The 22,390-nt window shown below is 37.6% G+C and overlaps 1 long non-coding RNA gene across 15 annotated transcripts in view; it reads left to right on the forward strand.

Annotated features, from left to right (window-relative positions):
* Nucleotides 1-22,390, forward strand: part of LOC123839434 (uncharacterized) — a 119,459-nt gene that overhangs the window by 15,836 nt on the left and 81,233 nt on the right. For 8 of the 15 annotated variants that reach the window (XR_010410139.1, XR_010410138.1, XR_010410131.1 and 5 more), the window contains 2 exons: nucleotides 534-628; nucleotides 2,815-2,936. The exons of 3 other annotated variants lie outside the window; for them this stretch is intronic. This is a non-coding gene — a long non-coding RNA (uncharacterized LOC123839434). The remainder of the gene's footprint in view (nucleotides 1-533; nucleotides 629-2,814; nucleotides 2,937-22,390) is intronic. 4 more of the 15 variants (XR_010410135.1, XR_010410136.1, XR_010410132.1 and 1 more) reach the window with 2 other exon arrangements.

Here is a 22,390-nt window from a genome sequence, read left to right on the forward strand (position 1 = left end):
ACAGAACGTGTCACAGATTTCTTTCCTGGTCACCATGCTGCATGACTGATCCATTTCATATGATGTGTTTAGTATGGTTCATTGCCCACTGGTCTTATTATTTAACAATTTGCATTAAATTGAATTTTCTATTTACAGGTGTAAATGGAAATTTTGGCTTCTGAGAATTTATTATTTACTGGCTAGAATGTTCTTGGTTGAATTAGCTCTGCCAATATTGGATTGTGTATACCTGGAATAAAGTTTGGGATATTTAATTAGAATATCATCATCGTGAAAGAACTTGTTATTTTTATGGCTAAGCTTGAGCTACTGAGGCCGGATCACTATCATTAGTCTAGGAGACATTCACCATAATTCTTTAGAGGTTTTTAAAAAACCATGTGTATTTCTTGATGGATCAGAGGAAGTTAAATTAGTGGTAATGTGTATAAATTACTCAAAAGTTCAAAAAGCTTGAAACCTTTATCATCTAAAGTAACATTTTGTTGATAACTGGACATTTCTCATTTTAAACTCTTGGTTTCCCACAGATTCAAGGAGCTAATACTTACTGACTTCATACTATTTGCCAGGCTCTGGCTACATCCTTTACCTATTTCATTAAATCCTCAAAGTATCTTGTGAGGTGAGCATTATGTTTGTTACCATTTTACAGGAAATGGATGCTTAAGAAAGATCACAAACTTGCCTGCACACGTGCCCAGTGCACTGCTGTGTGCAACTCTTCCAAGTCCATAGCGATCTCCATCTCTCCTTGTTCTCTGTCCCCTTCTCCCATGTCCCGCTCCCACTCAACCTCTTAGTGTTGCAGAAGATGCTAACACCATTCCCTGTCTTGGGCTTTGGACATGTGGTTCCATTTTTACCTTCTGTGCCTGGCACACTCTTAGTTTGTTTTCAGCTCCAGCCCTGGAACGGTCACCAACAGTCACTATCCATACTGGATCCAGCAGAAGTCTGGCCAAACTCCTAGGACATTGTGTGTGTGTGTGTGTGTTTTAACATTTTTATTTTTAGCTTCTTTCTCTCTCTCTTTAAAACAGATTGAGATAGTTGACCCATTTTAAGCCTTCTAATGGGCCCATTTTAAGCCTACAATTCAGTGGTTTTTAGTATAGTCATGGATACGTGCAACCATCACCAGAGTCAATTTTATTTTATTTTTTATTTATTTATTTGAGAGTGAGAGAGAGCACGAGCAGGGTGGAGGGGCAGAGGGAGAGGGAGAAGCTGACGCCCTGCTGAGCAGGGAGCCCGGCGTGGGATTCGATCCAGGGACTCCGGGATCATGACCTGAATGGAAGGTAGACGCTTAACTGACTGAGCCACCCAGGCGCCCCCAGAGTCAATTTTAGAATATTTTTGTCTCCACAAAGAGAAACACAATATTTTTGTCTCCACAAAGAGTAGTTCTCACCACTCCCCCCATCTCCCTCAGCCCTAATCAACCACTAATCTTTCTGTTTTTAGAGATTTGCCTACTGCAGACATTTTATACAAATGGAATCACATAATGCATGCATGGTCTTGTTTAACTGGCTTCTTTCACTTAACATAATGTTTCAAAGTTCATACATGTTGTAGCATTCATCAGTACTTCATTCCTTCATTCCTTACTATGGCCGAATAGTACTCCATTATGTGGATATACCGCCTTTTATTTTCCCACTTGGGTTGTTTCCACGTTTTGGTGATTGTGAATGGTGCTGCTATGAACTTTCATGTACTATCATCTGTTTGAATATCTGCTTTCAGTTCTTTGGGGGGTGTACATAGGAGTGAAATTGCTGGGTCTTAAGTCTATATTACACTTTTTGAGAAGCCCCTAAACTGTTTTCCATGGCAGCTGTGGAATTTTATATTCCCATGAGCAATGTATAATGGTTTAAATTTCTCCACATCCTTGTGGAAATAACATTTGTCATTTTCTATTGTTTTTCTTGTTGTTGTCATCAGTGTTGTTGATTTTTTTTTTTTTTTTTTTTGGTTGTAGCCATTCTAGTGGGTATTAAGTGGCCCACTGATTTTTAAGATCTTTTAAAGGCTTTTCAAGAAAGCTTTATTCTATTCTCTTTTGTGCCCTCAAGAATGGTTTATAACTCCCTTACATTATTTGTCATCACATCCTGTAATCTCTCTTTCTCTGCCTCCTTATCCCCTTCTTGAAACTGCAATGGACAGTCTTGTTTCTTCTGTATTTCCAGGGCTCAGGACATGCTTGTGAATGAGTGAATAAAGGAATGGAGGGAGTTGTGAGGACGAGTGTTGGGAAGTAGCATTTCCTATGATCCCTCTATTGTGCCAGGCACCGTGTAGCACCAACATGTCCTATCTCATTTAATTTTCATAAGAATAGTAATAATGTGTTCATTTCACAGAAGAAGAAGCAAACCAGAGACAAACTCTTGTCACCCAACCCCTGAGCATAGAGCTTGACTTCAGACCCAACCCTCTCTGAATCTAAGACCTGTGTTAATTTCATGACACGTCCCACCCGATAAGAACGTAATAAGGCCCATTACTACTCTTTTTCAATTTTATTTATTTATTTATTTATTTTATTTTTATTTATTTATTTTTTTAAAGATTTTATTTATTCATTTGATGAGAGAGACAGCGAGAGAGGAACACAAGCAGGGAGAGTGGGAGAGGGAGAAGCAGGCTTCCTGCCGAACAGGGAGCCCGATGCGGGACTCGATCCCAGGACCCCGGGACCATGACCCGAGCCGAAGGCAGACGCTTAACGACTGAGCCACCCAGTCGCCCCACTACTCTTTTTTTAAAGATTTTATTTATTTATTTATTTGACAGAGAGAGAGCACAAGCAGGGGGAGCCACAGAGGGAGAAGGAGAAGCAGGCTCCCCGCTGAGCAGGGACCCTGATACGGGGGCTCCATCCCAGGACCGGGGATCATGACCTGAGCTGAAGGAAGGTACTTAATCGACTGAGCCACCCAGGTGCCCTCATTCCTACTCTTATTACTGCTACTAGGACTACCTCCACCTATTGGATGCTTACTGGTGCCATACACCATGACAGCTAAATTTTGGATACCATCTAATCTAATCACTTTAAGAACCTAGTGATTCAGACATTATTATTATTTCAGATAATGGAACAGTCACTGAGAAGTTAAGTAATTGCCTGAGAATAAACAGCCAGTAAGCCATGAAGTCAAAACCAGGGTCTGTTTAATTGCAAAGTGTAGGTCCTTCTAGCAATATAGGAAAAATGCATTAGAGACCTGAAAGTTTCACCTGGTTACCTGACAGTTGTGAGGTCCATCAGGAAATCAGGCAACCAGAATTGCGCAACAATTTTTCCAAGTACTTTTGTCTTTTTAATTGCCTCCAATCGTGATTTTGGTGATACAGATATTCTACTATGTATTATGAAAAAAGTACTCTGTGACCCTAAAAGAATGTTCTGCTCACTGGCTCATTATGTTTTAAAGATCTTACCTATAATATATGTAAAATATACTACATCTGATCAAACAATTTTTTAGATAGTAGTAGTAAATTGGCTATCCTTGCTTTTAACAATTTGAGCATTCATTCAATATTTTTGCCACAGAGTCATTTTTTCTTTTACTGTGTAAATTCTACCTTAGAGCTGTATAAAATACTGGTAGGAGTTCATGGTAAAGATAAACAAGAAACATTATAACTAGTATAGAAAATTTTAAAAATATAGCTTGATTTTATACTAATTTATATACTTTGATTGAAGAGGATCTCTCCAGGATTCATACTAGGCTATTAAATATTGGGAAACCTCTGCATGGCTCTATTTTGGGGTCAGGTGTAAGTGGAAAAGAAGAAGCATCAGATGACCTTAATTAATTTTAATCAGTGTATTTTCTCAATCCGGGTATCCTGTTTTGGTGTTTCATTCATTCTTCTTGTGTCATGCTCTTCATTGCTCTTCATGCCTTTTTCAAGGATTTTTTTTTTTTTTTTAAATAGAGGCCTATGTTACCATTTGGCATATGTCTCCCTTGTCAGTGACATCTTGAAAATTAAAAAAAAATAATACCTCCCTCACACGCATCCATTCAGGCTGGCCGCCTGTAACTACACCATGCTTCAAAATGTGTCACCTTATTAAATTCTGCAAATTGTGCTGAACATTGTCTCTATAAATGTTTTGGAAGGGCTTTACTGTCAGGTCAGCTTTCTAAGGGCTAGAAATATGTCAAACCTGGCAGCCTTACCTTTATTTAAGAGCCAAAATACAAATAAGTAGATTACAAAGCAATCAATCAATACAGCATTGCAGGATGTTATGGTTGGCATTGACCTCAGAGTTCTGCACCCTCATTTTACAGATGAATAAACTCATCCGTAAGCTCTGCAGGAGATGGGGTTTTGCCTTGACTCAGTTACAGCTAGCAAGGTAACCCTGGATGTTCTGCCATGCCTCAGTTTCCTCATGTGAAAAAGAGGAGCTTTCCTTTTATTAGATAATCCCTCAGGCATTTTTCCACTTCCAGTTTCTATGGTGCATTGACAACATATATTGTATTGATACATTTCTAGTCATTAAAAAGTTTCTGACCTCCTGCAGAATAACTCTTCCAATCTTTTACGGGGACTCCTTATATATTTTTTTAAAAGTCAGATATGCTATCAATTTATAGTTATTGGGGAAATCATAAATTTTATCCACTGTCGAAAGAATATAACGAACGAAGATCTTTCCCCTGTTCTGAGCATTTCTTCACTTTTTTCCCTCCCTGGTTTGTTGTTTTAGGGTTGCTTGGGGATATTAGGTTATTGACCTTTGTTTATCTTTCGACAAGAAGCTTTCACTAAAGTATTTTTGGGGGGTTATATAAGAAACAATGGCTCTCACATGCAAGTAATTACATGGATATAAGGCAAGAAAAAAGTGGCACATATTTAAATTGATTAATTTTCTTTCTGAAAACTTGTGGAACCTAATCTGAAAGCTACGTGCAAGTGTGCATGGGCTTTCTGAGAATACTTCCTCTCTTCTGTTACTCTGAAGTCTCTGGATGAGTTTAGTCCCCCTGAAAGGCCTGGGCAGGCAAGTTTGGCAAACAATCTAATCTGATATGATGCACGCTTTTCTACTCAACTGTAAAAATCTATTTCATTCAGATATCACCTGCTATTCTTATGGCAAGTCTTTGGAATAGAGATCCTAAATGTGTCAAAAATGTGTAATGCATTTGTGATCGAAATAAATGGAGACGAGGGTGACTTCAACTTGCTTTCACATGTGCTGGCCAGCACTTGCAGAATTCAAAGTAGGTTATGTTAGCCTTCACACTTTCAATGCCTTTATGGAGGTGGTGTTTATATATCCTAGATTTTCCAGGGCAACCCTGGGTTGTAAATATTCTGTCCTGTTGTTCCATAAGTGCAATCATACTTGTCAAGCTATGTGTCATGAGTTTTGGTTTGGAAAATATGGACACCGTATGTCCATCAGAGCCTGTTTTTCTGGCTTGATGCCTTATGCTATTGCTCTACCATGCCCTACCCCTAGCCCACTTCCCATTCTCACCAAAGGCTTGTTTCTGTTTTAGTCCGCTTGCTTTCTCAGACTAGTGTCTAGGGGACAATGTGAACAGTAAACTAATCTGTGCTAATGGGCAAACAGAAGAAAATCAGGGTCAGGAGGATCTGTACATCCAGAATGTTCTGTCTCCCCCCAGGTAGACCGAGTGGCGCTTTGGAAATAGTGCCTTGACTTCATTTATCTCTAAGACAAAGTCGTTCTATGGGTGGTTGGCGGGGACAGATTTCTTACAGGAGGCATGAGCCCCCCATTTTGCTGCAAAGATGGCTTCCACCCTGTCGATATCTTTGGCTGGCTTTGCATACGTGTCCCAGATATGATTAGATCTCTGTAACAGTAGGAAAGGAGTAAAAGGCCAGTATAATTTTACTTCTCTGCCCACAATAATTTCTTCTGGTATGTGTACACTGCTCAGATGCTCTTTTTACAAAGTTGGAAAGTAAAATTGTTTTATGACAATATTTGCTGAGACAGCAAGATAAATCTTTGCCTCTCCATTGTTAAATCCCTGCCCCCCACTGAACTCTGACTTAAAAAAAAAATTATTCTTTAATGAGGAGGCTCAGTTTAACATTTGTAGAAAAATGTTTAGGATTATTTGAAATATTTTGTAGATTTCAAGTTCATTGCCTGCCATTTTCCTTTTAGCCTAACCTTGTTATTTCTGTTTATTTTATGTGATTTTATTACTTAAACATATAAAGATTTCTACTAACTGTCCAAACAGCTTGCTTTTAAAATCTCTGCTTAACCACTTTTATTTGTATCACGTTTTTTTTTTTTTCTTGTCTTGGTTTAGTACTTAACTGTGATAAATCTCAACTGAATCTCCTTTAACTCTTTAAAAAATAACTTCTCATTCTTCTGTGTTAAGCAGTTTACCTTTTAGAAATTCAATCAGCATTCCTTTTGGCAGTTTGTATTATCTTAAAAAGCCGCATTAGTACCTTGACTTTTCAGTCCTGGGAGCATTTGCTGAACCAGATGCTTTCAATATCATCTATTATTTTTAATCATACATGGTTAAATCTCAAGAACATTCTCTTGAGATTGTTGACTACTTAGGAAACTGGAATAGCAAGAAGCACACGATATCTTTAGAAACAGGATACAAACTTAGCTTCATTATTATCCTAATCAATATCTGAGTAATTAAGCTGCCCTATTATCAAATTCAAGCTTTCCTTACAGTCTATTATCTGTTTGTTTTTCCTGATCCTTTATGTCTACATTCAGCTAATTTAATGTTAACATTGTAGAGTCACCTGGTCTCTTTTGTTAACTGTAATCTTCTAATAATTGTATTTAACTGAGGGATCAGTATGTACCAGACATATTAACCTCTAAAACCTTAACGAGCAACCTGAGAGATTGGTATTATTATCCCCATTTTAACAGATGGGAACATAAATTTTGAGTGGGTAAATCATATTTTTCCAGCTCACAACCAGTGAGAATGAGGCTGAAATTCAAACCAAAGTCTGACTTAAAAACCCCCACTTCTAACCACTGTGCTATAGTACTTCCTGTTAATGAAGGATAAGGGTGTCTGTTATGTAAATCAACATAGTCATTGACAATGGACTTCCTTCTTTTAGACTGCAATATGCATCTATGAAAGTATTTATTAGTCTTGTCTGCTTTTCCTTTTTTATTTGAAAAATGCCAAAAAATGCATCATATATTCATAAAATCATATAAAATAAGAGCGAAAGATTTCCCCATCCCTCTAAGATCTTAGAGTCCTTAGTATGTGTACTTTCAAAGTTCTCCTAGGCATATCTAGACGTGACTCTATAGATCTTTCCTTATTGATTTTTAAAGTGTTAAGGTTTATTACTAAAATTACTCCATCTTATCACTTCTTGCTTGCATAGGGAACATATAAAACTTTACTCCTCTGGACAAAGACTGTAAAGTATCTTTTTCCTTTTTTTTTTTTGGTAAGGATTTTGAGAGTCTAAGCTGTGAATCGGTGAGGCAAATGTTTTAAAAATATTGATTTTCCTTTTTTTCTCCTGATACTTGTCCACTGTTAGACTGTAGGAAGAGAGGTTTAGTCAAACACTTAATATTTCATCGTATCCTTTCTCTAAGTGGATGGTTAGAGATTCTTACAAATCCTTTCCTCTTTTGGATCAGAAACATCTTTTACAAACAGACATTTAACATACGCTTTTTCAGGCTTCCATCCTCTACTAAAAGTGGGTGTATTTTCATATTGAACAGTGAGGCAGGCAAGGATGAAGAGGCTAGAGGAGAGGGGACCGTCACAGCAGAAATGACAGCAGCCGGTCTTTGGCCCCTTCATTCAGCAGGGCATTCTCCTCTCCTCCCGTGGACTCCAACTGAAGGCTATAAATCTGTTATATGTCTGCTTACATGCAAGGGTCTTTGTTTTCATTTCCGTTTTTATCTGCTGGACGGTAAACCATGCAAGCCAGGGATCTTGTCTTCCTATCCCAGTGTCTATTTCGTGCTGAAGACATGGGCTTAAGATCAAGACCAGCTCACGTGTGGGTGATTGAATAATGAAAATGATTGCTGTTTGGGGACTAAATGACAGGAATTTGCAGCAAGGTATCAATGTTGGTGTGAGAGGCAGAGTGTGCTACTGGACATAGCACAGGGATGGAGTCATTTGTACCTCAAACCTTCCACTTAACTAGGAGTGTGATCTTTTCTGAGTTCTGAGGTTTTGGCCTTAGCTGTCCCATCCGTAACATGGACAGAGTTCACAACAACACTCATGGCCTGTGTTGTTGTGAAGATTCAATGATGAAATGATGCAGCAGGCTTGGCCCTGATCTTCAGACTACACGGACTTTATTTATTTATTTCAATTTAAAAAAAGATTTCCTTGGGGCAAAATACACATCACATAAAATTTACCACCTAAACCATCCTTTTTTTAAAAAAATTTTATTATGTTATGTTAATCACCATACATTACATCATTAGTTTTTGATATAGTGTTCCATGATTCATTGTTTGCGTTTAACATCCTGTGCTCCATTCAGTACATGCACTCTTGAATATCCACCACCAGGCTAACCCATCCCCCCACCTCCTCCCCTCTAGAACCCTCAGTTTGTTTCTCAGAGTCCATAGTCTCTCATGGTTTGTCTCCCCATCCAATTTCCCCCCCTTCATTTTTCCCTTCCTGCTATCTTCATCCCCTTTTTTTTTTTTTTTTAACATATAATGTATTATTTGTTTCAGAGGTACAGGTCTGTGATTCAACAGTCTTACACAATTCACAGCACTCACCATAGTACAGACCCTCACCAATGTCTGTCACCCAGCCACCCCATCCCTCCCACCCCCCACCACTCCAGCAAACTTTAGTTTGTTTCCTGAGATTAAGAATTCCTCATATCGGGCACCTGGGTGGCTCAGAGTTAAGCATCTGCCTTTGGCTCAGGTCATGATCCCAGGGTCCTGAGATCGAGCCCTGCATCGGGCTCCCTGCTCAGCAGGGAGCCTGCTTCTCCCTCTCCCACTTCCCCTGCTTGTGCTCTCTCTCTCTAGCTTGCTCTCTCTCAAATAAATAAATAAATTCTTTAAAAAAAATTCCTCATATCAGTGAAATCATGTCTTTCTCTGATTGACTTATTTCACTCAGCATAATACCCTCCAGTTCCATCCACGTCGTTGCAAATGGCAAGATTTCATTCCTTTTGATGGCTGCATAATATTCCATTGTGTGTGTGTGTGTGTGTGTGTGTGTGTACCACATCTTCTTTATCCATTTATCTGTCGATGGACATCTTGGGTCTTTCCATAGTTTGGCTATTGTGGACATTGCTGCTATAAACATTGGGGTGCACTTACCCCTTCGGATCCCTACATTTGTATCTTTGGGGTAAATACCCAGTAGTGCAATTGCTGGGTCATATGGTAGCTCTATTTTCAACTTTTTGAGGAACCTCCATACTGTTTTCCAGAGTGGCTGCACCAGCTTGCTTTCCCACCAACAGTATAGGAGGGTTCCCCTTTCTCTGCATCCCCACCAACATCTGTCATTTCCTGACTTGTTAATTTTAGCCATTCTGACTGGTGTGAGGTGGTATCTCATTGAAGTTTTGATTTGGATTTCCCTGATGCCGAGCAATGTTGAGCACTTTTTCATGTGTCTGTTGGCCATTTGGATGTCTTCTTTGGAAAAATGTCTGTTCATGTCTTCTGCCCATTTCTTGATTAGATCATTTGTTCTTTGGGTGTTGAGTTAGTAAGTTCTTTATAGATCTTGGATACTAGCCCTTTATCTGATATGTCATTTGCAAATATCTTCTCCCATTCTGTCGGTTGTCTTTTGGTTTTGTTGACTGTTCCTTTTGCTGTGCAAAAGCTTTTTATCTTGATGAAGTCCCAATAGTTCATTTTTGCCCTTGCTTCCCTTGCCTTCGGCAATGTTTCTAGGAAGAAGTTGCTGTGGCTGAGGTCAAAGAGGTTGCTGCCTGTGTTCTCTTCAAGGATTTTTATGGATTCCTGTCTCACATTTAGGTCTTTCAACCATTTTGAGTCTATTTTTGTGTGTGGTGTAAGATAATGGTCCAGTTTCATTCTTCTGCATGTGGCTGTCCAATTTTTCCAACACCATTTGTTGAAGAGACTGTCTTTTTTCCATCGGACATTCTTTCCTGCTTTGTTGAAGATGAGTTGACCATAGAGTTGAGGGTCCATTTCTGGGCTCTCTATTCTGTTCCATTGATCTATATGTCTGTTTTTGTGCCAGTCCCATACTGTCTTGATGATGACAGCTTTGTAATAGAGCTTGAAGTCGGGAATTGTGATGCCACCAGCTTTACTTTTCTTTTTCAACATTCTTCTGGCTATTTGGGGTATTTTCTGGTTCCATACAAATTTTAGGATTATTTGTTCCCTTTCTTTGAAAAAAATGGATGGTATTTTGATAGGGATTGCATTAAATGTGTAGATTGTTCTAGGTAGCATTGACATTTTCACAATATTTTTTCTTCCAATCCATGAGCATGGAACGTTTTTCCATTTCTTTGTGTCTTCCTCAGTTTCTTTCATGAGTATTTTATAGTTTTTGGAGTACAGATCCTTTGCCTCTTTGGTTAGATTTATTCCTAGGTATCTTATGGTTTTGGGTGCAGTTGTAAATGGGAACGACTCCTTAATTTCTCTTTCTTCTGTCTTGTTGTTGGTGTATAGGAATGCCACTGATTTCTGTGCCTTGATTTTATATCCTGCCACTTTACTGAATTCCTGTCTGAGTTCTAGCAATTTTGGGGTGGAGTCTTTTGGGTTTTCCACATAAAGTGTAATATCATCTGCAAAGAGTGAGAGTTTGACTTCTTCTTTGCCAATTTGGATGCCTTTTATTTCTTTTTGTTGTCTGATTGCTGTGGCTAGGATTCTAGTACTATGTTGAATAGCAGTGGTGATAGTGGACATCCCTGCCATGTTCCTGACCTTAGGGGAAAGCTCTCAGTTTTTCCCCATTGAGAGTGATATTCGCTGTGGGTTTTTCATAGATGGTTTTTATGATCTTGAGGTATGTACCCTCTATGCCTATACTCTGAAGAGTTTTGATCAAGAAAGGATGCTGTACTTTGTGAAATGCTTTTTCTGCATCTATTGAGAGGATCATATGGTTCTTGTTCTTTCTTTTATTAATGTATTGTATCACATTGGTCGATTTGCAGATGTTGAACCAACCTTGCAGCCCAGGGATAAATCCCACTTGATCATGGTGAATAATCCTTTTAATGTACTGTTGGATCCTATTGGCTAGTATTTTGGTGAGCATTTTTGCATCAATGTTCATCGAGGATATTGGTTTGTAGTTCTCTTTTTTGATGGGGTCTTTGTCTGGTTTTGGGATCAAGGTAATGGTGGCCTCATAAAACGAGTTTGGAAGTTTTCCTTCCATTTCTATTTTTTGGAACAGTTTCAGAAGAATAGGTATTAATTCTTCTTTAAATGTTTGGTAGAGGGCGCCTGGGTGGCTCAGTTGGTTAAGCGACTGCCTTCGGCTCAGGTCATGATCCTGGAGTCCCTGGATCGAGTCCCGCATCGGGCTCCCTGCTCGGCAGGGAGTCTGCTTCTCCCTCTGACCCTCCCCCCTCTCATGTGCTCTCTCTTATTCTCTCTCTCTCAAATAAATAAATAAAATCTTTAAAAAAAAAATAAATGTTTGGTAGAATTCCCCTGGGAAGCCTTAACTATTCTTAAGTATACAGTTCAGTAGCGTTAAGTATATTCATGTTGTTGTGCAACCAATCTATAGAACTCTTTTCTTCCTGCAAAACTGAAACTCTGTACCCATTAAACCATAACTTCCTATTCTCCCCTCCCCCCAGCCCTGGGAACCACCATTCTACTTTCTATCTCTATGAATTTGACTACTCAAGGCACATAACAGAAGTGGAATCTTAGAGCATTTGCCTTTTGGTAATTGGCCTATTTCACGTAGCATAATGTCCTCAAGATTCATTCATGGTGTAGCATGTGTCAGAATTTCATTCCTTTTTAAGGCTGAATAATATTCCATTGTACGAATATGCCACATTTTGTTTCTCATTCATTCATTAATTGATCCTTGGGTTGCTCCCACTGTTTGACTGTTATGAATAATGCTGCTATATCATGGGTGTACAAATACCTCTTTGAGACCCTATTTCCAATTCTTCTGGGTATATACCCAGAAGTGGAATTGCTGGATTATATGGTAATTCTATTTTTAATGTTTTGAGGAACTGACACACTGTTTTCTGTAGTGACCACACCATTTAACATTCCCATATGCCATGAGCCTCCAATTTCTCCACATCCTCGCCACCAACACTTGTTGTTTTCTGTTTTTGATGGTATCTATCCTAATGGGTGTGAAGTAGTATCTCAGCAACTTTTAAACCTTCAGACAAATTCCCATGTTTTACCTGCTAGCCACTAGAAATAAAGTATCTATTATAAAACAAGCTAGGAATAACATGCAGACAAACTTAAGGAGTATTGACCACAGAACAAGATGTTCATATGCTTATTAGTTGTTTTGCCATAAGTTATCCGGATGTGAATCCGTAACTGTTCTTACAACAGATTTTCTGTTCACTGAGTCCTTGTACAGGGAAAAAGCATGGTGAAATGAAATTTGACCTATATTCTTTTTTTAAAGATTTAATTTATTTATTCATGGAGACACAGAGAGAGGCAGAGGGAGAAGCAGACTCCCTATGGAGCAGGGAGCCCAACGCGGGACTCGATCCCAGGACGCTGGGATCATGACCCGAGCTGAGGGCAGACGCTTAACCGACTGAGCCACCCAGGCGCCCTGACCTGACTTCTTATAAAGAGTATAGAGAAAGCTCCTTCCTTTCCTTGGATAATACTATTTGACTCGTCATGTTTTGCTTGTTGAAAAGGGCTTGTTATTCTTACTCAGAAACTTAAGAGTTTTCAGACATTGTTGTTGTGTTTAGACCGATGAGGCAAAAGCATGTGAAAGATTTACAACTATATTGCTAGTTTTACATGCTGGATGTAAGGTATATATAGACCATACCTTAGGGAAGGAGTGTATTTTCTGCTACTGAATCAGACCTGGGGCTTGTTGGTTGCTGCAGTGAGAGCACTGGTGAGTAAGTGTGGTTGCATTTTAGTGTGCCGTAATGTGATTTTTAAACTTGTTCAAACCATCAATTCACTGTTGTCATCACATCTCTTCCGATTTTCAAGTGCAAACTTGACACCATTGTTCTTATTAACAATTAAAAAAAAGTTATGCCCCTCAAGTTTCTATTATGAGAGACATATTCTTGAAGTTATGGTTACATTAAAATTCTTACTACAAATGAAGCCAGCTAAAAATGTTTACCAACTTGAATTGAGCTCATCATGTTTTGTTTGCTGAATAGTGTTTTGTGATTTTACCAACATAAGAATGAGTCTCCAAACTATTTTTAAAAGTGGAGCTTTTACTCTAAAGAAGTGCTTGCCTCATTTTCTTCATGCTACTCCAAACAAGATGTTGTTTATTACTTTGAAACACTATATGTAAACCCCAGGAATATGTTAAATATGATTGAAGTCTTGGCTGTCTTTAACAAATTGAAGTTTCCAGAAATTTAGCTGTGTTTAAAAACCAAAGCCATGTTTTCAGGAAAGATTTCTATTTCCAAATATGTGGTTGCCCAAACCTTTTATATTTTCATGTCAAAGTCAGCTGCCAAATAACACACACTGTACCTTAGCTATAATAGAAAAACACACATAGACTTCAGATTTTAAAAAGCACTGCAAGAACTATGATCATATTTCTTGAACTTATGCTATTCCTATGCGTAGAAGTGTGTTTTCGAGTACGCTCTGTAAGGCGACGGTCACTTACACTGGTACAAAATTGACATGCACAGCACAAGACTGGCACCGTGTAACAGCTGATCTGGGAAAATACAGGAATTCCTAGCCAGACCAAAATATGAGGTCAAGGAAGTCGCTTTTGTAATAATAGTGGTTATCTGTTTAATGTGTGATCTGGCAGTTATATGATATTGACCATAGGCAATTATGCATATTTCTAAACTGGTTGTGTGCAAGCCCACAATAAGAGAAATCCCCCAGTTTGTGATAAAAGGGTATTTATTGTCCTTTTATTTCCTTCATATGCTTTACTTAATCATTTATAAAAGACAAATTAATAGTGAGTACCAATATCATTTTGTGTTTTATTCTGTAGTCATTCCTACACATTTGGGATATGTATTAATATGTGCTCTTAATAGTCTTGGCACAAGTTTAATGTCAATGAATGAGTGATGTACACATTTTATAGTCTTCTTAAGGTATAATAATGTGGTTCAGTGACAGTGTGTCTTGATTTCTTTGGGGGCAGGGTACTCAGATATGAGTCATATGGGGTAGAGACCTATTAGTTACTTTTTCCTCAGCTAGTGCAATGAGACACAATTTTTGTTTCATTATAGTACATTTTTTTTAGAATAGTATTATCAAGATTGTGTATAGATTAATGCCTAAGAAACTAGTTGATCACGAGACTATATTTTCCTCTATCTTTTCAATGTGACTGAAAGTTATATTCTATATTTTCATATCAATGACAATGTGATGACACAGCAAAGGAGTTATATTGGCTTGTTGCACACATCAAATGTAATCTTTTCTTTGTGGAAAAATATGTTTATTTTGAACAAGAAAAAAGAAATTTGAGTGTTTCAAGTATCAGGAAGCCTATGTTGGAGAAGACAGTGATTGGCTGTTGTTTACCTACTCCATGGGTAGAACAAGGAGATATGGGATTGAATTTTAGTAAAACAGGTTTAAATTAACCATGCAGAAGCACTTACAGAAGACACCGCAATGGGCTGCAATTGTTGCCTTCTTTATTCCCAGGGACTCCGTCTGCTGTACTCACCAGGGCTCAGCATGGTGTCTGGCACAGAGAAGGTTCTCAACCGATATTAAATGAATAAAGAGAAAGAACGGATTAAGGAGATGCTTATAAAAGCCATAGCATTTGTTCTCAATGTAAGGTATTAATTTTAAGGTTTAATGGTGCCATTGTTTTAGGAACATCTACAAGGAAATCAGAGCTGTAAATATTGAAAAATCTCTCTGGCATTTTAAATTTAAGAATATGCCATATTTACCTACATAGTTAACAACTTTCCCCAGACATTTTTCCTTTAAAAAGCAGCACAGTATAGGGCGCCTGGGTAGCTCAGTCAGTTGAGCGGCTGCCTTTGGCTTGGGTCCTGATCCTGGGGTCCTGGGATCGAGCCCCGCACAGGGCTCCCTGCTCAGCGGGGAGCCTGCCTCTCCCTCTGTCTGCTGCTCCTCCTGCTTGTGCCCTCTCTCTGTCAAATAAATAAAATCTTTTTAAAAAAGCAGCACAGTATAAAGGATGTGGGGCCACCGCTTTGGGAACGGTGGGCTTGGAGACTTCTGGCCCCAGCAGAGGTCAGTACAGGGGGAGAGCCTGGGCTCTTAGCTACAGGGCTGCCTTCAAGGAGCCTCCGAAGACTGAATAGGAAATATTAAGAGTTATATGTTGTGTCTATTTATTTCTGAAGGTTTTTCCACAGAGTAATTTTTGGGGTTGTTTTTGTGGGTTAGAAGGAGTGTGGGGAGCTATATATTATTCCTTCTAATGTCAAGCTGAACCTCAAAAGAAGATTTTATTCGAAAGATGTAAAAACAAACAAACAAAAAACTTCAAACAAGGAGCCAAGTGTAGCCACTAGACATTGAGGAGTTCTGCGTGCTCAGAGAAGGTATCGCATCTGCATGCGGACTGCTTGCCTGAAGACCAGCCGGTGTCAGATTATAACCAGCGAAGACCAGGCAGGACTGCACAGTGATCAGTCCTTGGGCTGAGTGTTTGGTGGTTCAGTCCCCAAGGACTCCTGTATTAGGTCTCTGATGGGGATGATAATCTGGGGCTGTTGCAGGCAGGCCTATTGATTTCATTATGACTGAAGGCACTCCAGAGTTTCCAAGTTTCACAGGCCTAGGAAAATATTTAAGGTCCGATCACACTTACACGGGTTGCAAATTAGAAGAACAAAATTCACGTTAATAACTGAGTAAAATGCAATATTATGTCAGCTCCATTCATTGTCAAAAAGAGTAGCATACAGATGTCAAGACATTTGAAAAGAGTTTTTAAGTTAAAACTTTTCACTCTGTAAGCATTCCTCTAGGTGCTTGATGATCACTTGGAAATCATAGTTGGCTATAAATTAGGCGTATTATTGGAAGCTTAATATTTCAGAAACAAAATTATAAAAATCCTTTCCAAATTTTTACAGCAAAATGATTGTACTTAATGTGGGATATGGGCTCATTTTAATCTGTTTGATATCATCGGTCTTCAGATGTAATGGTGTATGGGGTCTGCAGAGTATTCACAGGGCCTTAAATCTGGGAGACTAGGTGGGAGAAAGTAAGAGGTTAGGTGTATTTTATTATTTATTATTTATTTATTTGTTCAAGGGAAAGTATATTTTAAAAGGTGCTAAGAGAACATTACATAGATGCCTAGCAATATTTCCTTATAAAGTATCTAATGAGCCCTTTCTTTTCTTTTTTTTATTGAAGTATGATTGACATGCAATATTATATTAGTTTCACGTATACAGCACGATGATTCAACATTTGTATGTACTGTGAACTGATCACCACAGTAAGTGTAGTCACCATCTGTTACCATACAGGTTAATACAATATTACTGACTATATTTCCCATGCTGTACATTACATCCCCGTGACTTATTTATTTTATAACTAGAAGTTTGTACCTCTTGATCCCCATTACCCATTCCCCCCATCCACCTGCCCTCAGGCAACCACCACTCTGTAATCTGTACCTATGAGTTTGGACTTTGTTTTGTTTTGTTGGTTTGTTTTGCTGTTTAGATTCCACATTTGTCTTTCTCTGTCTGACTTATTTCACTTAATATAATGCCTTCAAGGTCTACCATGTTGTTACAAATGGCAAGATTTCAGCCTTCTTTACAGCTGAGTAGTATTCCATTGTATATTTTTAGTATATCTTCTCATCCATCAGTGGACTCTTAGGTGATTTCCATATCTTGGCTATTGTAAATAATGCTGCAGTGAATGTAAGGGTGAATATATCTTTTCGAAATAGTGTTTTGTTTTTTTTTTCCTTCAGATAAATACCCAGTAGTGGAATTAGTGAATCATATGGTAGCTCTATTTTTAATTTTTTGAGGAACCTCTATATTGTTTTCCATGGTGACCATACCGATTTACATTCCCACCAACAGTGCACATGGGTTCCCTTTTTTCTGCATTCTCACCAACACTTGTTATTTCTTGTCTTTTTGATGGTAGCCATTCTGATAGGTGTAAAGTGATATCTCATTGTGGTTTTTTGATTTGCATTTCCCTGGTGATTAGTGATGTAAAACATCTGATCATGTGCTTATTAGTCATCTGTATGTCTTCTTTGGAAAAATGTCTATTCAGATCTTCCACCTATTTTTATAACTAGATTGTGTTTTGTTATTGAGTTGTATGAGTTCTTTATATATTTTGAATATCAACTCCTTATCAGATACATGATTGGCAAATATGTTCTCCCATTCAGTAGGTTGCCTTCCATTTTGTTGATGGTTTCCTTAGCTATGCAGAAGCTTCTTTCTTTCTTTCTTTCTTTTTTACAAGAGAACAAATCTACACCTTTATTTATTTACTTTTCTGTAAGTTTAAATCCTTGAAGGGTACAGCATCACATGGATTGTGTGGCCAGTGGCTTTAGCAGGAAGGTTGCTTTGAAATTTGGCACAAACCATGCCACTGTTTCCATGACCACAAGTTACTTTTCCCTAGATTACTCTGGTTTTGTTTGGTTTGCCACCAGGAGTCACCGTGTTTTTCTTTGCTCTGTACGCATAGGTACATTTCTTGCCTAGATGAATTCAGTTTCATCTCAGCATAAACACCTTCAATTTTAAGAAGAGCTTTGTGCTCTCTCTGGTTCTAGAGACCCCACTGATAGCCAGCAAAAATGACCTTGGACCACACCTTCCAGACCTATTTGTCGTTTTAGGCATCCTCTTCCCAGCAGGCCTCCTTAGGCTCCAAAATGGTGGAAAGAGCTATGCAGAAGCTTTTTAGTTTGATGTAGTCCCATTTATTTATTTTTGCTTTTGTTTCCCTTGTCTCTGGAGTCAGTCAAAAAACCATCACCAAGACCAATATCAAGGAACTTACTGCTTATGTTTTCTTCTAGGAGTTTTATGTTTTCAGGTCTAACATTAAAGTCATCCACTTTGTGTTAATTTTAATATATGACATAAGATAGTGGTTGGTTCAGTTACGTTCTTATGCAGGTGGCTGTCCACTTTTTTCAGCACCATTTATTGAAGAGACTATTCTTTATCCATTGTGTATTCTTGATACCTTTGCCATAAATTAATTGACCATACATGCATGAGTTTATTTCTGGACTCTCTATTATGTGCCAGAGATCTGTGTGTCTGTTTTTATGCCAATACTATATTGTTTTGATTACTGTAGCTTTGTAGTATAGTTTAAAATCAATGATCCTGATACTTCTGGCTTTGTCTTCTTTTTCAAGACTGTGTTGGTTCTTTGGAGTCTTTTGAGGTTCCACACAAATTTTAGAATTATTTGTTTTAGTTCTGTGAAAAATGCCTTTGGACTTTTGATAGAGATTGCATTGGATCTGTAGATTGCTTTGGGTAGTATGGATATTTTTACAATATTAATTCTTCCAATCCATGAGCATGGAGTATCCTTCCACTTGTGTCATCTTTAATTTCTTTCATTGTATATCTTGTAGTTTTCAGTGTACAGGTCTTTCACTTCTTTGGTTAAATTTACTCCTAGATATTTTGTTCTGTTTGATGTGACTGTAGATGGAATTGTTTTCTTGATTTCTCTTACAGTTCATTATTAGTGTGTAGAAGTGCAACAGATTTTTGTATATTAATTTTGTATCCTGCAATTTACTGAATTCATTTATTAGCTCTTACCATTTTTGGTGGAGTCCTTAGGGTCATTTAAATATAGCACCGTGTCATCCACAAATAGCAACAAATACTTCTTCTTTCCAGTTTGGATGCCTTTTTTTTCTTTTTCTTGCCTAATTACTGTGGCAGGACTTCCAATACTACGTTGAATAAAAGTGAGAATGAGGCACCTGGTTGGCTCAGTTGGAAGAGCATGCAACTCTTGATCTTGGGGTTGTGAGTTCAAGCTCCATGTTCGGTGTAGACATTACTTAAACAAAAAATCTTTTTTTTTTTTTTTTAAATGAAGATAGTGGCATCCCTGTTTTGTTTCTGATCTTAAAGGAAAAGATTTCAGCTTTTATACTAGTGAGTATAATATTAACTGTGTTTGTCATATATGGCTTTTATTATGTTGATGCACATTATACACACACACACACACACACACGTTGTTGAGAGTTTTTTAAATCATAAATGGATGTTGAGTTTTGTCAAATGCTTTATCTGCACCTATTAAGATATCATATAATTTTTATCTTTCATTTTTTTAATGTGGTGTACCAGGTTAATTGATTTGCAGATGTTGAGCCATCCTTGTATCACTGGAATAAATCCCACTAGATCATGGTGTATGATCTTTTTAATGTATTGTTGAATTGAGTTTGCTAACATTTTGTTGAGGATTTTTTTAAAAGATTTTATTTATTTTTTTGAGAGAGAGAGACAGTTAGTGAGTAAGAGAGAGCACAAGCCAAGGGGAGAGGCAGAAGGAGAGGGAGAAGCAGACTCCCTGCTGAAACAGGGAGTCAGATGAGGGGTTTGATCCCAGTATCACGGGATCATAACCTGAACCAAAGGCAGACACTTAACCGACTGATCCACCCAGGTGCACCAAGGATTTTTGTGTCTATGTTTAATATCCCAATACAAGGATATGGGCCTGTAATTTTCTTTTTTTTGGCGATGTCCTTGTCTGGTTTTGGTTTCAGCATAATGCTGGCTTCATAGGAAGTGTCTGGAAGGCATTCCCTCCTCTTCAGTTTTTTGGAGAAGTTTGACAAGGATAAGTATTAAATCTTCTTGAATGTTTGATAGAATTCACCAGTGAAGCCATCTTGTCCTGGACTTCTGTTTGTAAGGAGGTTTTTAATTACTATTCAATCTCTTTACTAGTATTTGGTCTATTCAGAATCTCTATTTCTTTATGAGTCAGTTTTGGAAGATTGTATATTTCTAGGTGTTTATCCATGTCTTCTAGGTTATCCAGTTTATGGACATATAATTGTTCATAGTAGACTCATAATCCTTTGTATGTCTGTGGTACCATTTGTTGTTTCTCTTCTTTCATTTTTTATTTATTTGAGCCCTCTCTTTTTCTTGGTTAGTCTAGCTAAAGGTTTGTCAATTTTATGAGTCTTTTCAAAGAACCAGCTCCCAGTTTCATTGATCTTTTCTATTTGTCTTTTTAGTCTCTATTTCATTTATTTTGGCTCTTATTTTATTATTTCTTTCCTTCTACCAACTTTGAGTTTTGTTTGTTCCTCTTTTTTTAGTTCCTTTAGTTGTAAAGTTACATCGTTTATGTGAGATTTTTCTTGTTTCTTGACTTAGGCCTGTATTGCTATGAACTTCCCTCTTATATTCACTCTTGCTGCATCTGATAGGTTTTGGTATGCCATATTTCTGCTTTCGTTTGTCTCTAGATATTTTTTGATTTCTCCTTTGATTTCTTTGATGACCTGTTGGTTGTTCAGTAGCATGTTGTTTAATTTTCACATTTTTGTTATTTTTTCAGTTTTCTTAGTTTCATACCATTGTGGTTGGAAAAGATGCTTGATATGACTTCAGTCTTCTTGAGACTTGTTTTGTGGACTAATAAGATCTCTCCTGGAGAATGTTCCATCTGCTCTTTGGAAAAATTTGTATTTTTCTGTTTTTGGATGGAATGTTCTGTATATGTCTATTAATAAAGTCCATCTAGTCTAATGTGTCATATAAGGTTGATTTTTCTTATTGATTTTCTGTCTGGATGATCTATCCATTGATGTAAGTGGAGTGTTAAAATCCCCCACTGTTATTGTCTTGCTGTCAATTTCTCCCTTTAGATCTGTTAATCTTTGCTTCATATATTTTAGTACTCCTATGTTGGGTACATAGGTATTTATAAATGTTGTATGTTCTTGCTGGATTGACCCCTTTATCATGATGCAATGCCTTTTTTTATTTTTTATTACAGTCTTTGTTTTAAAAACTATTTCATCTGATATAAGTATAGCTACATCAGCTGTTTTAAATCTCAATTTGTTTGCAATATTTTTTCCATCCTTTCACTTTCAGTCTGTGTGTATCCTTCTGAAGTGAGTCCCTTGTTGGCAACCAATAAATGCATCTTGTTTTTATCCATTCAGCCACTGTATATGTCTTTTGATTGGAGAATTTAATCTGTTTACATTTAAAGTAATTATTGGTAGGTATGTATCTGTTGCCATTTTTTTTTTTTAAAGATTTTATTTATTTATTTGAAAGAGAGAGAATGAGAGAGAGCACATGAGAGGGGGGAGGGTCAGAGGGAGAAGCAGACTCCCTGCTGAGCAGGGAGCCCGATGCGGGACTCGATCCAGGGACTCCAGGATCATGACCTGAGCCGAAGGCAGTCGCTTAACCAACTGAGCCACCCAGGCGCCCATGTTGCCATTTTGATCATTGTTTTCTGTAGTTCCTCTGCATTACTTTTTTTTCTATATCTCTCTCCCATTGTGGTTTGATGGCTTTCCTTATTGTTATGTTTAGATTTCTCTCTTTCTCATTTTCTTTTTGTATTTACTATAAGTTTTCCCTATGTGAGGTTCACATATAACTTCCTAGTTACATAACAGTCTATTTTAAATTGATTGCAACTCAAATTTGAGTACATTCCAAAAATATATTTTTACCCCCATTTTATGCTTCTGATGTCACATTTACATCTTTTTATGTATCCCATCACTAATTATTGTAGTTTTAGTTAATTTCACTACTTTTGTCTTTTGACCTGCATACTAGCTTTATAAATGATTAATCCACCACCTTTACTATATATTTACATTTTCCAGTGAGTTTTTTTTTTTTTCTTTTGTATGTTTTCATTAATTAGTGCCATTTCTTTTCAGCTTAAAGAGGTCTCTTTAACATTTCTTGTAAGGCCAGTTTAGTGGTTATTAACCTCTTTAACTTTTTGCTTATCTGGAAAACTCTTTATCTATCCTTGTATTCTGAATGATGACCTTACCATGTAGAGTATTTTTACTTGGAAGTTTTTTTTCCTCTCAGTACTTTAATATATCATGCTACTTTCTTCTGTCCT

The sequence above is a fragment of the Mirounga angustirostris genome, unplaced genomic scaffold (assembly GCF_029215605.1).
Source record: "Mirounga angustirostris isolate CCGP_5_RB_7025 unplaced genomic scaffold, mMirAng1.0.hap1 SCAF_3, whole genome shotgun sequence".
Classification (NCBI taxonomy): domain Eukaryota; kingdom Metazoa; phylum Chordata; class Mammalia; order Carnivora; family Phocidae; genus Mirounga; species Mirounga angustirostris.